We start from the raw sequence: 17,451 nt of genomic DNA on the forward strand, positions 1-17,451 counted from the left end.
TTTAGTAATTTTATGGATCTATTATTAATAATTACTAGCAGAAAGCCCTTCAAAAATGACGGGGAATGAGATTTTTATTCATTTTTTACGATAGATGTCATGCCAGATCCAAGCTCACAATATTAGAAAGCATATAATTATTAAAATGTTTATCCAGCCCAGCTCAACCCTTAATAATTTGTTAAAGATATTCCCATGTCAGGTGCAAGCTAATATAAATTTTGAGGTTCCAAGCCCAGTCGTATCCATTATAATTTTGAAAATTTTTTCCCACCTCGGAGATAGTTAAATTTTTAATTGATTTATCATCACATGAAGGGGAATTATCTGATTTACCAATTAGTTGATGTAAAAAAAAACATGTGAATTCCGTATTAATGGAAACTGAGAAGGCCTGGGCAAACCACTTATTAGAGAATCATGACAAATAAAATAAAAATAACCGACTCTTATACATTTTGGTAATATGATCAATTATAATTATATATAAAAAATAAATTGTTTTACTATATAGGGTTATTGTAGCTTTTCGGATAAATTTAATGTATGTCTTGCATTTCCCAAATTATTTGTCTATATTTTATGTTAAGTAAAAAAAAATGCTATCTATTTAAATAACAAAAATGCCATTAAACACTAATGAAACTTATATGCAAATTATATATATATATTTTTTAAGAAAATATTTTTTATTGACATATAAATTTAGGCTAATTTTTTTAAAAAATAATGAGGAATAATTATTATGTTGTGTATTTGTTGACATTTTTATTTTTGAAAAGCGACAAAATAAATCTGGAAGGTCGTCTGGAGAGGAAATAATTAATATACAATTTCATATCATTTAGGGTTGTAGATAAAAGTAATGACGGATTACCAAAGCAGTGTACAAAACACAATACGTCCTGATAAAGATGAGTCATATGCCTATGCTTCGGGATACTGGTAAAAGAAGGATGCAAAATGAGATATCTGTCAATGTTAGCATTGGTAGCCCCCTCTAAAATAGAATCATGAACGACAATGTTAACTCAACCATAAAAAGATAGTAAGAATTGTTATAAAGGACACAACAGAACTACTGCATATTTTTCCATTAATAAAGTTGATGAAAATAAGTGAGGTTAGGACATGGCTTGTTATCTAAAATAAAAACAAAAGAATAATTAAAAAACATATTAATGTATTAATGAAGAGGAGTCAATATTAGGTTAACCTCTCTAGAAATAGTGGGAATATCATCCATCAGAAGCAGAGTTGTACATTTGCTCAAAATAAAAAGATCTTCAAAGATCAAAATTTGAAGTACTTTTAAAAAATTTTGAGCAACGATCTTCAAAGATCTTTATATTTTATAATGTTATAGTAAATTATTATTTTTTTGATATTATTTTTTGAAGTAAATGGGTTAGTAAGCATGTTAAATTAAAATAAAAATTTAATAAGGATGTACCGACAATTTTCATAATCGTTATTTTTTTTAACTTTTTTTGACAAATATGGGTAAAAAAAAAATTTATATTAAAAAAAAATTTATATTAAAATTTCAATGAAGATGTAATGTAAGTAACACAAAAAAGTGGCAATTGTAATAATCGTTATTTTAACTTATTTGATTTATTGTATCGTAAATAGGTTATAATTATTATTAAACCCTTTCGCGCCCAGCGAGATCATTTGTATCAAAATTTTTTAATCAATTAATTTTTATATTTAAAAAACTAATGGTTGCTATTTAGACGCATGAATTTACAAAACAATATTAATTATTTCATATTTTATCATTAACCTGTCAAAATCATAATTTTATTATATCAAAATATCAAAGTTAGGTATTTTACGCGCCAAAATTTTTACTACATCGATAACCATTCTATATAAATACATATAAATCAAAGGTATATAATGTTTTTATAATAGATTATTACTAGTATTTCATATTTAGTAAAAAAAAAATTAACAATAACTATTATTTATAGGATTTTTTGAAGGAAATCCAAATTGGTAACATTGGGATTTTATGATGTAATTTTTTTTATAAATTTTTTAAAATTAAATATTATAAATATGATATAGTAAGAATTGAATATAGGTTATTTCCCATTTAGAAAGCCACTATAATATTTGCAAAAAGTTAAGAAAGGGAGAATTTTTTTTTTATTATGCTTTTTTTAAATTTATAAATAATTTTTAGATGACCTCAACATATATTATACCAGAGGGAGATGGATTTAAACAATATATTAGCTCAAAACCGCATAAATGGCGAATTAAAATTTTCGCTTTATGTGGATCATCTGGAATGCTATATGATTTCGAAATATATTTAGGAAAATCCACAAATATAAAAAAAACTTTGAAGGGAATTAGCGGAAGTATCGTTATACAATTATTAGAAACTGTTCCCTCACATGAAAATCATAAAATTTACATGGATAACTTTTTTTTCTTCGTTAAATTTAGCGGTTGCTCTCCAAGATAATGGCTTTATCATGTCGGGGACCCTTATATTTAATCGATTATTGGGATGCCGCCTGTATGATGATAGAATCCTAAAGAAAAAAGGAAGAGGGTCTTTTGATTATAAGATTCTAATAATAAAATTATAATTTGCAAATGGTTTGATAACAAATCGATTATCACCATATCATCATTTATGGGAATAAATCCAATATCAAGAACAAGATGGTCGGTATCTGATAAATTTTTTTTCAATGTTGAAATTCCGGACATAATTCAGGACTATAACAGTGGTATGGGCGGGATGGATCTCCATGATACGTTAATTAAACTCTACAGAACTGACATAAAATGGAAGAGTTTTTATATATGAGTTTTCTTTCATTTATTAGATACCTGTGTAGTAAATTCATGGTTGCTCTATAGATGCCACATAGAAAAATATTAAACATGTATCTCTTTTAGTATTTAAATCTCCGATAGCTAAAGGATTGATGATGGTTGGAAAGGAAAATGGTGAATAAGAAGGTAGACTTACTTTGAAGATTGAAAAAAGAAGGAAATTGAATAGTTTTCATCCAATGACAGAGATTAGATTAGATAAAATAGCCATCGGCGGCTAGCAGACAACGATGCAAGAACTGCAAAAATGGTTATTTAAGATTAGAATGTATAAAATGTAAAATATCTTTATGTTTAAATAAAAATCGCAATTGTTTTATTTCTTATAAAATAAATTGTATAATTTTTTACATATGAATATCCCAATGATGACAATTGGTAACATTTCATAATTCTATATATATACACTTTTTTAAATAAAAAATGTTGAAAATGTGTTATTTGTGACTTGTTTAACTCAGTTTTAGGGGAAAAAAAATTTTTGTTCACGGGAAATATTTTGGGCACGAAAGGGTTAAGATGTAAAAATAAAATTTCAATGAAGATGTACCATAGAAAAGTGACAATTGTCATAAATCATTGTTTTTGAAATTTTTTTTAAAGCATAGATATTGTTAACATGTTAAATTAAAATTTCAGTGAAGATGCACAGGAAAGTGATAATTGTCATAATCGTTATTTTATAACTTTTTTGAATTTTTTTAAGGCAAATGGGTAAAAATTTATATTGTTAACATGTTAAATTAAAATTTCAGAGAAGATATACTACTGGAAAGTGACAATTGTCATAATCGTTATTATTGAACTTTTTTGAATTTATTTAAAGCAAATGGGTAAAAATAGATATTGTTAACATGTTAAATTAAAATTTCAGTGAAGATGTACTACAGGATAGTGACAATTGTCATAATCGTTATTTTTGTACTTTTTTTAGTTTTTTTAAAGCAAATGGATAAAAATAGATATTGTTAATATGTTAAATTAAAATTTCAGTGAAGATGTACCACAGGAAAGTGACAATTGTCATAATCGTTATTTTTGAACTTTTTTGAATTTTTTTAAAGCAAATAAGTAAAAATAGATATTGTTAACATATTAAATTAAAATTTCAATGAAGATATACTACTGGAAAGTGACAATTGTCATAATCGTTATTATTGAACTTTTTTGAATTTATTTAAAGCAAATGGGTAAAAATAGATATTGTTAACATGTTAAATTAAAATTTCAATGAAGATATACTACTGGAAAGTGACAATTGTCATAATCGTTATTTTTGAACCTTTTTGAATTTTTTTAAAGCAAATGGGTAAAAATAGATATTGTTAACATGTTAAATTAAAATTTCAGTGAAGATGTACCACAGGAAAGTGACAATTGTCATAATCATTATTTTTGAATTTTTTTAAAGCAAATAAGTAAAAATAGATATTGTTAACATGTTAAATTAAAATTTCAGTGAAGATATACCACAGGAAAGTGACAATTGTCATAATCGTTATTTTTGAACTTTTTTGATTTTTTTTTATATATAACATAGAAAACTGACAATTGTCATATGTAATATTTTTAAACTTTTTTATTAAACAAGGATAAAATAAAGATATTTTGAAAATTATTTATTATTTCAAAATTATTAAAAAAATATATTGTTAACCAGGTTTGTTGTTAGAAAGGTCCTATCCCATTAAATTTTAAAAAATAACCGTTCCCAATCTAATTTTTTTTTAATAAAAAATATTGGCTCATCATGTTTCTTAAATCTTTGATGGCTTTAGATTATAAAATATTAAAAAGTGGTGTATTCTAACTTCTATAATTTGAGCGTTATTTAAGTAAAGTCGTGCTTTTACAATGTACAACGACATTAAACACCAAGCCTTTGCGAGCTATAAGGCATAGCTCAAATTTATATTACGAGCCCAGATTTTTTAAATATATTTATGGATTGTGAAATTCTTGGTTTTGACGAAATAATAAACCTGACCTAACTTATTCAATTGGATAGATTTAGTTTTTTTAATTCTGAAAATATTTTATATTTTTTTTATTTTACTCTATCAATTCGAGTCGCGAAAGGCAGCTTTAATTATGAATATTTATTGTAAACCTAGCAAATAGTTCAATATTAACATCGAAATATTTCTCCTTTTAAAATTCAACATATACTTTTTGATCCTTCACTACAAAGGTGGAAAAAAAATCCCTTATCTACAAAGGTGGGGTCTATTTTATCTCATATTTGATTAGCTATATCTCAGAACATATTAAAATTTGAGATCTACAATTTTGAATATATATTCAAATATTTTTGGAAATAATAAATACAAAATCTTAGATTAATAGTTACTTCTAAAAAAAGTTGTGCAAATTTTACTAAAGTTGCTGAAATAAAAAATTTTTTCTGAGACCTTTTATTAATTATAGTTTTATGACCAAAAAAATTTAAAAAATGCAAATTTTACTATATATTTTATTAAATGAATGTCGAATATAGATAATTATATAAATTTTATGAAAAGATAAAATATTAAAAAATATATTAATCATCAAATATCATGTAAATTTTTGTACCAACATTTACGACATAATGTATGTGTCGTAATTTTTAAAGGGATCATGACTATCCGGGATCTTCACGGGATTTAAAGGGATAACTAAAAAATTAGGGTTTTAAATTAAGGAATGATAATACGGGATTATCACGTTTTAATCGGAGGAATCTTATTTTTAAAGCGTTTTCCACGAGTTTCGTTACGTTTTTTAATTTTCATTGTTGTTTTTTTGGCCTTATGATATAAGATATGTCTAGTATAGGGTATCAATCGATAGCTAATCAAAAGATCTATTCAACTGGAAGTCAATCTCTGCCCCATAATAAGCGGTCTAGGGGGTAGGAGTGAGGGGGGCGTGTAAATAATAATTTTTTGATATGGGTATTAAATAAAAGCTAATTTTAATATGGTTTGACTGAAATTCTTTATTCTTGGTCTTGATGGGTATGACTTGGTCTGGAGTGTAGTGGGGGGTGTAAAAAGTAATTTTTTTGATATGGGTATTAAATAAAAGGTAACTAAAATATTTTTTTTATTGTAATAATAATAATCACTATAGAGGGCGGGTCTAGGTCTTGGAGGGTGACGAATATTTTTATCAACATAAAATATAGATGTGGGTATCAAATAAAAGCTCATTTAAATATCTTTAGATAGAAATATTTATTTTTTGTCTTTATGGGTATGACTGCCAGCTCTCAACATATTAACAAAATGTCTAGTTGGATAGAATTTACAGAAATAAAAGAGAATGGAGATAAAACAAATTTTTAAATCTCTTTTCGGTTCCAATCCTGAACTTGAAATATATAATTTGCAGTGTTCTATTCACGATATTCCATAGCTATTTATTTAGTATCGATATTAGCATGCAACATTTTTTTTAAAGAAAGATTACGGTAGCTTGTTACTAAATAAATAGCAAAAATTATTATAATAATTTTTTAATTAATTCTAAAATCATTATCTTTTAATTTAATTTATTTTAAAATTTACATTTATAAATATGCATTGTAAATATATTTTTCAAAAAAATAAAATTTTTTAAATATCGACAGTATAGAATGATAATGAAAATAATTTTGGTATAGATCATATCGACAAAGGATCCCTTGAAAATGATGATGATATGGAATTTCCTTTTCCTTAATTCACAAATTATTTTAATCTCGATAAAAAAAATTAACACAGGATAAATTTTGCTGTAAGATGTGGCCGAGGTTTTATCATCAAAAGTTGCTTCAACTTGAGAAACATTTAAAGGTAATATATCAAACAAAAATATATCTTTAAAAAAAATTAGAGCATCTATAATGTTTTTGAGTTAGATGAGTTTATGTGATTTTATGGCCTAGTCTAAACAAGCTATATTTCAACTGGCCATAAGATAGTGAGCTACATTTTTAAAAATATAGCCATAACGCGCCTTTTTATTTTTATAAAATAGCAGTAAAGCACGCTATTTTTAAAAGTAGCTTTAAATAACATTATAAAATCCTTCCTTTCTTCTTATCTCCCTCTTTCTCCTTCTCCTTCTCAATTTTAAATATTTAATTTTCAATAATGTTAATGTCATAATTTATTTCCATTTTATTTCATTTAATATAATGTTCATTATCTAGTAAGATTTATTTTTTAGGAAATGATTAATGATAAAAATACTACAAACAAAAATTTCTTTCAATTTAAAAAAATTTTTAAAAAAATTTTTATAAAAGGAAATAAAGAAGTTAAGATTTAGAATTTTTTTTCTAGTTAATACTTAATTTCAAATTTCTTTTTTATATATTTATAATTCAAAATATTAATATTTTTAATAATGCCCCAATTAGTTACCTAAAAATCTTACTGAATATAATATTTTTAAACAAATTCTCATGACGAAAAATTATACAAATATTGATGGAATAGATGCCAAACTAAAATCTAAAATTAAAGGACTTTTTTATTTAAAAAATAATACTATAATGTGTTCGAAGAAAAACAAGCCAATTATTATATTGTCCGAATTGGGTGAAATATTTAAGACACATCACAATGATAAGAATCATACAGGTAAATGTTTATTGAATTACTTTTTATTTGTATTCGAATAATTTGATTGATTAAATAAATATTCACTAGTGTATTATTAGCATAGTTGAAAAATATTAGAATATTATTTTATTTTCATATTGTAGTTTATTTGATGTTAGTTAAACCCGACCCAACCCATCAAATTGTGATTATTTTATTTCGGTTTGTCTGAAATTTATTTTTCCATATGGGTTTTTCATCGAATTTAAATTTAATAAATGATATCAATTAGTGATCTGCTTCGGGATTAATATTTTAAGCATGATCCATCTTTTTAAAAATTTGTTAGGCTCTGCCCTATCCCCAATTTTTTCATATATTTGTCCAGAAAAACGCAACCCCATATAAAAATTATTAGCCCGCCCGGCTTGGTCCGAATTTATTTAAATATAGAAAAAATTAATAATTTTTTAATTGTAAAAAATAAATTTACAAATATAAATATTACGTCCTATTTCTTGCAAGTTTTAAAATATATTAATTTATTTAATAAAATTGAATAATAACAGCCCGCACAGGCAGAATTATTTTTAAAAATATAAGGCCCTACCCAGCCAGAAAGTGCGGGAGGACCATAAATCATGGATATTATTTTAATGTTAGATAATTTTGCAATTTTCATTTTAGATTATTTTACAATATTTTTTTTAAGATTATTATAAAATAATTTATCATTTTCTAATAATATACAAAAAAATAAATAAATTTTTTGTAAATCTATTTTATATTTCTAATTTGATTTGGATTTTGTCAATTATGTTGTGGTTAGGAATTTAAGGGAAAAAATTGGTTGCGTCGAATTGGGCACCTAAAGTGTATCCTGGTTCGATTTATTGGTAAACAGCAGGCTGTTTGGACTGCTATAATAGCTTCGTTTAAACAGTTTAGTATTTATACAAAAAAACTAAAGAAACAAATCGAAAAACACAAGAAAAATAAGAAAAATTACAATGCCATCAAACACTATGTGTTCTTATTGGCATGTAAAATATAAAATATTAGTTTATGCTTTAATATAAAAAAAATATATATATTATGTGTCCGGTCCGAACGGGCTTCAGGCCGGGCCTATTATTTTTTAAGAAAAATTAGTAATTTTTTTTCCTAAATATTTAGGAGTGAACACAACTATCAAATCGATTGAAACAATATATGCAACTGTCCCAGTGAATAAGCTCAAAGATTATATAAAAAATTGCTAGGTATTTGGAAATATAATATTATGGAAAGATAATTATACTACAAACTCGATTGGCAACAGCATCGAAAATATTTTAACCAGACTACCTTCGTTCATTTCATATTTAATAGATAGGAAGAAGCAAGGGAATGCTTATAAGAATAAAATTAAAAAGATAAAATTTTGCATTGGGGATCACGTACTGATCCCAATAAATAAAAATGATAGATCTAATCTATGCCCCAAAAATATTGAGACCGAAATTATAAAAATGGAGGGCGAGAAATTATGGGTTGGAACTAATTTAGGAAAAATTGATTCTTTAAAAACGAACATTCATAATTCAATAAAATTTACCAATTTTACCATTCCTAATAGAAGATCTCCATAATAACAGCATCAAGAATAACATCTTCTTATGGTAGTTTAAATCAATTTGCAATTGCCAAAAAAGTTGCAAAAATAAGAGGTGTCAATGTTTTAAAAATGGCATTAATTGTTCCACAAATGTCACTTAAATATTATTTGTGTAAATAATAAAAAATTTCATATATTTTAAATTAATTATCAAAATCAATAAAATATGTTGTTGATTATATGGCTTGAAAAAAAATATTATAATATAGATGATTTTCTTATAAAGAAGTGTAATAATTTATAACTGCAATAAGAAAAATTTATAATGTCATTTTAAAATTTGTAAATCGATGGTCTCCAATATAGCCGAAATTTTGAGATTTAAAAATATTACAAATTAGTAAGTTGCTAGCCAATAATTTTATCATTAGGCTACAATGCGTTTATAAATAGCAGTGACTATATTTAAACCTCTGCTTATAATTGTATTTAATAATGAAGTCTACCCATAAAAATTCACTATCTTATGGCCAGTTGAAATATAGTATGTTTAGACTAAGCCAGAAAATCAACTTTCACCTAAACTCATCTAACTCAAAAACTATTATAGATGCTCTAATTTTTTTTAAAGATTAAGAATTGAGCTATACATTGATATTAATTTTTGGTTGATATATTACCATGTTTTCTCAAGTTGAAGCAACTAGTTTAGTTTGATGATAAAACCATGGCCACATCTTACAGCAAAATTTATATAATGTGTTAATTTTTTTTATCGAGATTAAAATAATTTGTGAATTAAGGAAAAGGAAATTTTATATCATCATCATTTTCAAGGGATATTCCTTTGTCGATATGATTTATACCAAAATTATTTTCATTATCATTCTATACTGTAGACATTTAAAAAATTTAATTTATTGAAAAATATATTTTGCATATTTTTAAATGTAAATTTAAATTTTAAAATAAAATAAAATTAAAAGATTATGATTTTAGAATTAATTATAAAATTGTTATAATAATTTTTGCTATTTATTTAGTAACGATCTACCGTTATCTCTCTTTTTAAAAAAATGTTGCACGCTAAAGATATCGATACTAAAAAAATAGCTATGGAATATCGTGCTAATATAGAACACTGCATATTATATATTTCAAGTCCAGGATTGGAACCGAAAAAAGATTTAAAAAATTGTTTTATCTTCATTCACTTTTATTTCTGTAAATTCTATCCAACTATACATTTTGTTAATATATTGATCCCCCCCCCAGACCAAGTCATTACCCATCAAGACCAAGAATGAAGACTTTCAGTCAAACCATATTAAAATTACCTTTTATTTGATACCCATATCCAAAAAATTATTTTTACCTCCCCCTACCCATACCCCCTATACCGCCCATTAGGGGGCAGAGATTCACCTCCAGTTGAATAGATCTTTTGATTAGCTATCGATTGATACCCATATCCTGAAAATTATTTTTACACCCCCTACCCTTACCCCCTAGACCACCTATCATGGGGCATACATTAACTTCCAGTTGAATAAATCTATTGATTAGCTATCGATTAATACCCATATCAAAAAAAATTATTTTTTACACCCCCAACCCCTACCCCCCTAAACCGCCCATTAGAGGGCAGAGCAGTTGAATAGATCTTTTGATTAGCTATCGATTGATACCCATATCAAAATAATTATCTTTTACACATCCCCCCACCCTCTTAGACCGCCTATTATGAGGTAGAGATTGACCTCCAGTTGAATAGATCTTTTGATTAGCTATCGATTGATACCCATATCAAAATAATTATCTTTTACACATCCCCCCACCCTCTTAGACCGCCTATTATGAGGTAGAGATTGACCTCCAGTTGAATAGATCTTTCGATTAGCTATCGATTGATACCCATATCAAAAAATTATTTTTTACACACCCCCCCCCACCTCTACCCCCCCCCTAGACCGCCCATTATGGGGCAGAGATTTACCTCCAGTCAAATAGATCTTTTGATTAGCTATCGATTGATACCCATATCAAAAAAGATTATTTTTATACACCCCCCCTTCCACCCCCTAGACCGCCCATTATTGAGCAGAGATTGACCTCCAGTTAAATAGATTTTTGATTAGCTATCGATTGATACCCATATCAAAAAATAAATCTTACACCCCTCCCCCCACCCTTTCCCCAGACCTCCCATTAGGGGGCAGAGATTGACCTCCAGTTGAATAGATATTTTGATTAGCTATCGATTGATACCCATATCAAAAAATTATTTTTTACACACCCCCCCCACCTCTACCCCCCCTAGACCGCCCATTATGGGGCAGAGATTCACCTCCAGTTAAATAGATCTTTTGATTAGCTATCGATTGATACCCATATCAAAAAAATTATTTTTTACACCTACCCCCCCCCACCCCTACCCGACCGCCCATTATGGGGCAGAGATTGAACTCCAGTTATATAGATCTTTTGATTAGCTATCGATTGATACCCATATCAAAAAATAAATCTTACACCCCTCCCCCCCACCCTTTCCCCAGACCTCCCATTAGGGGGCAGAGATTGACCTCCAGTTGAATAGATATTTTGATTAGCTATCGATTGATACCCATATCAAAAAAATTATTTTTTACACCTACCCCCCCCCCCACCCCTACCCGACCGCCCATTATGGGGCAGGGATTGAACTCCAGTTGAATAGATCTTTTGATTAGCTATCGATTGATACCCTATACTAGACATATCTTATATCATAAGGCCAAAAAAACAACATTGAAAATTAAAAAACGCAACGAAACTCGTGGAAAACGCTTTTAAAATAAGATTCCTCTTTATCACGATTAAAACGTGATAATATCGTATAGTTCTTTATCCTTTAAAAAATTGAAATTTTAAAGTGATCCCTTTAAATCCCGTGAAGATCCCGGATAGTCATGATCCCTTTAAAAATTACGACAATATATAGAGTTATCGGTTCCATTGCTAATAATTTTATAAATTTTTATATTCTATAAATTATTAGCTTTATGATCTATCAGTACATTTATTATTGATATATTTACTATAGTATAAAAAAAGGCCAAGGGCCATCTATTGGATTTCCTGGACATATAATATATGGGGATAGTTGATCAACTGTATCAACTCCAGTTTTTGTTAAATTATAAAAAGTTATAATTTCAAATTTTTTAAACTCACCAGTTGATGCATCAATTTTGTTATCATAATGTAGTGTGTAGAAAGCAACACTATATTCTTATACTTTTTTGGTATGTAAGAAACTAACAGTTCTATTTTCTCTAAATGGAAATAAACTAAATTTATATCTCTAATAATCACCTGACTCACAATCTATATAAAATGTTATAAATATTAAATAAACAATTCTTCCAGAACTTGATGATATTACATTTTCCATGTGCATCTTTTATAATATTTAGCTCCATAAGAAAAAAAATTAGTATTAAATTTTAAAATTTTTGGTTACAACACAACATTGAAAAATTTAAAAATAAATTTTAAGTTAAGAACCCTTCTATAAATTTAGGTAGCTGACATATAAATGCAATATATAAAAAATTTAAAAATGGTTGGTTCAGTTTAGATTCTCTTTAATAACGATTAAAATATATTTAACAAATCGTTTCAGGTTTGGTTTAGCTGAGTTAATAATCAAGCTAAACTTTGGATATGAACTAAAAAGATTTTACAAAAAAACCATTGTTGAAACAAAAATAAACTGAACTGTATTGTTAAAATGTTAATTTTGATATATTTTTCAAATCCCGCATATATTTTTTGAACTCTCTAATTGTCCTATATATAATATTTCTCTATAAAATCAAGATCTACAAAATAATTCTCTACAAAATAGTTCTCTACAAAATAGTTCTCTACAATGTAATTCACTACAAAATAATTCTCTATAAAAGTAATTCTCTTATAAAATCATTCTCTTTGAAGTCATTCTCTATAAAGGACGTTCTCTATAAAATAATTCTCTTTAAAATCATTCTCAATAAACGACATTCTCTATAAACGGCATTCTCTATAAAAATCATTCTCTATAAATTTCTCTATAAAAATTATTCTCTATAAACACATTCTCTATAAAACAATTCTCTATAAATGCATTCTCTATAATTGTTTTCTCTATAAATGTTTCTCTATAAAATACATTCTCTATAATGGTTTCTCTATAAAGTCGAACCCCATTTATTATATAAAAAAAATTTATATATATAATTCTTTTTATAATAAAAATAAAAACTTCACCCTTCGTCTTCTTTTATTTGAAATGCACAGACGATTTTGAAATTTATTTTATTTGAAAAAAAATTAGTTTTAAAATTTTGGGTTACATTGATGGGGGATTTCTTAACATGTGTTAGTGAAATGGGGGATTTAATAAAAAATTTAAGATTATATAAAAATCTCTCTTTTTTATTCGTTATTCAGAGTCAGATAAAATATAACATTAAAATCAGAGTTGTTAAAGTATCTAGATACAAGTAACTAGATACTGTATCTAGATATAAAAATGTAGTATCTGTATCTGTATCTAGATAGATTTTTTAGAAAGGTATCTGTATCTAGATATTTTTTTAGAGGTATCTGTATCTGTTTTTAGATACTTTTTTAGATACATGTTATATACCCCTTTTTTTATTATAAATAAAAATATTTGACTGTAAAATTTATATATATATATTATATATTAATATTTATTAATACTATAATAAAGAATTATATATACATAAAATATTAAAACTTATATATAAAAAATATATATAAATATTCATTAATTTAAATATTATGTCCGAGTTTATCAATAAACCATACAAATTTTAATATTACAATATGGAAATGGTAAATTTTATTTTATAACTAAATTTTTAAGTTTATATATTTATTTAGATCTATATCGATGAAAAAGAGGAAGCAACAACAAGTTCTATTGCTTTACCATGACCTTTTCACAATATAATAATAATTTAGGTTTATGCAAACCTATAAGAGCATAATAAAAAATGTATCTGTATACAGATACATTCAAAAATTGTATCTGTATCTTGATAACTTTTTAGACGCTGCATCTGTATCTGTATCTAGATAACTTTTGAGACTATGTATCTGTATCTGTATCTAGATCCATTTAAAAAGTATCTTTTAACAACTCTGATTAAAATATATATATTTTAAAATATTTTTTTTATTAATAAAAACTTCTAACGTTTCCTCGCCTTTTATTTTTTTTCCTTAAAAAAATTTTAAATCCCCTTTTATTATAAATCATAATCATAATTTTCTTTTTCATTTTATTTCTTCTTTCAGATTCAGATATATTAAATTTTTTCATTAAATAAAAATTTTTTAATTAATATTATGAAAAAAAAAGAGAATAATTTTTATAGATAATGATTTTATAGAGAATGATTTTATAGAGAATGATTTTATAGAGAATGATTTTATAGAGAATGATTTTATAGAGAATGATTTTATAGAGAATGATTTTATAGAGAATGATTTTATAGAGAATGCCGTTTATAGAGAATGGTTTTATAGAGAATGTCGTTTATAGAGAATATTTTAAAGAAAATTATTTTATAGAGAACGTCCTTTATAGAGAATGACTTCAAAGAGATCGATTTTATAGAGAATGTTGTTTATAGAGAATGATTTTATAAGAAAATTACTTTTAAAGAGAATTACTTTTATAGAGAAATACTTTGTAGAGAATTACATTATAGACTATTTTGTAGAGAATTATTTTGTAGATATTGATTTTATAGAGAAATATTATATATGGGACAATTAGAGAGTTCAAAAAATTTATGCGGGATTTGAAAAATATATCAAAATTAACATTTTAACAATACAATTCAGTTTATTTGTTGTGTTTTTTCGATGACTTTATTTGTTTCAACAATGGTTTTTTTGTAAAATCTTTTTAGTTCAAATTCAAGGTTTAGCTTGATTATTAACTCAACTAAACCAAACCAGAAACGATTTGTTAAATATATATTAACCGTTATTAAAGAGAATCTAAACTGAACCAAACATTTTAAAATTTTTTATATATTGCATTTATATGTCAGCTATCTAAATTTATAGATGGGTTCTTAACTTAAAATTTATTTTTAAATTTTTCAATGTTGTGTTGTAACCCAAAATTTTAAAATTTAATACTAATTTTTTTCTTATGGAGCTAAATACTATAAAAGATGCACATAGAAAATTTAATATCATCAAGTTCTGGAAGAATTGTCTATTTAATATTTATAAAATTTTATGTAGATTGTGAGTCAGGTGATGATTAGAGATATAAATTTAGTTTATTTGCATTTAGAGAAAATAATTTAATAATTTTGAAACAATAAATAATTTTCAAAATATCATTATTTTATCCTTGTTTAATAAAAAAAGTTTAAGAATATTACATACGACAATTGTCAGTTTTCCATGTTATGTATAAAAAAAAATCAAAAAAGTTCAAAAATAACGAATATGGCAATTGTCACTTTCCTGTGGTAAAAATATCATTATTTTATCCTTGTTTAATAAAAAAAGTTTAAGAATATTACATATGACAATTGTCAATTTTCCATGTTATGTATAAAAAAAAATCAAAAAAGTTCAAAAATAACAAATATGGCAATTGTCACTTTCCTGTGGTACATCTTCACTGAAATTTTAATTTAACATATTAACAATCTATTTTTACCCATCTGCTTTAAAAAATTCAAAAAAGTCCAATAATAACGATATGACAATTGTCACTTTCCTGTAGTATATCTTCACTGAAATTTTAATTTAACATATTAACAATCTATTTTTACCCATCTGCTTTAAAAAATTCAAAAAAGTCCAATAATAACGATATGACAATTGTCATTTTCCTGTAGTACATCTTCACTGAAATTTTAATTTAACATGTTAACAATAAATATTTTTATCCATTTGCCTTAAAAAATTCAAAAAAGTACAAAAATAACGATTATGACAATTGTCACTTTCCTGTGTTACATCTTCACTGAAATTTTAATTTAACATGTTAACAATAAATATTTTTATCCATTTGCCTTAAAGAAATTCAAAAAAGTACAAAAATAACGATTATGACAATTGTCACTTTCCTGTGTTACATCTTCACTGAAATTTTAATTTAACATGTTAACAATAAATATTTTTATCCATTTGCCTTAAAAAAATTCAAAAAAGTAAAAAAATAACAATTATGACAATTGTCACTTTCCTGTGATACATCTTCACTGAAATTTTAATTTAACATGTTAACAATATCTATTTTTACCCATTTGCTTTAAAAAAATTCAAAAAGGTTCAAAAATAACGATTATGACAATTGTCACTCTCCTGTGGTACATCTTCACTGAAATTTTAATTTAACATATTAACATTATCTATTTCTTACCCATTTGCTTTAAAAAAATTTTAAAAAGTTCAATAATAACGATTATGACAATTGTCACTTTCCTGTTGTTCATCTTTACTGAAATTTTAATTTAACATATTAACAATATCTATTTTTACCCATTTGCTTTAAAAAAATTCAAAAAAGTACAAAAATAACGATTATGACATTTGTTACTTTCCTGTGGTACATCTTCACTAAAATTTTAATTTAACATGTTAGCAATATCTATTTTTACCCATTTGCTTTATTCAAAAAAGTTCAATAATAACGATTATGACAATTGTCACTTTCCAGTAGTATATCATCTCTTAAATTTTAATTTAACATGTTAACAAAATCAATTTTTACCCATTTGCCTTAAAAAAGTTCAAAAATAACTATTATGACAATTGTCACTTTCCTGCAGAGTTGTACAAAAGATCTTCTTTGAAGATTTTTGAGCGTAGCTCAAAAATTTGAGCAAGATCTTTGAAGATCGTAAAATTTGAAGATCTTTTATTTTTTTAAAATTTTGTGTAACGATCTTCAAAGATCTTCATGATATTTATTTTTTTACCCCTTTATTAAAAGCCCAGATGTTTTTCAATTTTCATCAAGGCAGGAGGAGAGGTATAAAACATAAAAGAAATATTATATTAATAAAATTGAAAAACATCTGGGCTTTTAATAAAGGGGTAAAAAAATAAATATCATGAAGATCTTTGAATATCGTTACACAAAATTTTTAAAAAATAAAAGATCTTCAAATTTTACGATCTTCAAGGATCTAGATCTTTGAAGATCTTTTTATTTTGAGCAAATGTACAACTCTGCTTTCCTGTGCATCTTCACTGATATTTTAATTTAACATGTTAACAGTATCTATGCTTTAAAAAAAATTTCAAAAATAACGATTATAACAATTGTCACTTTTCTATGGTACATCTTCATTGAAATTTTACTTTTACATCTTAATAATAATAATTATAACC

The sequence above is a fragment of the Gordionus sp. m RMFG-2023 genome, chromosome 1 (assembly GCF_954871325.1).
Source record: "Gordionus sp. m RMFG-2023 chromosome 1, tfGorSpeb1-WG-v2, whole genome shotgun sequence".
NCBI lineage: Eukaryota > Metazoa > Nematomorpha > Gordioida > Chordodea > Parachordodidae > Gordionus > Gordionus sp. m RMFG-2023.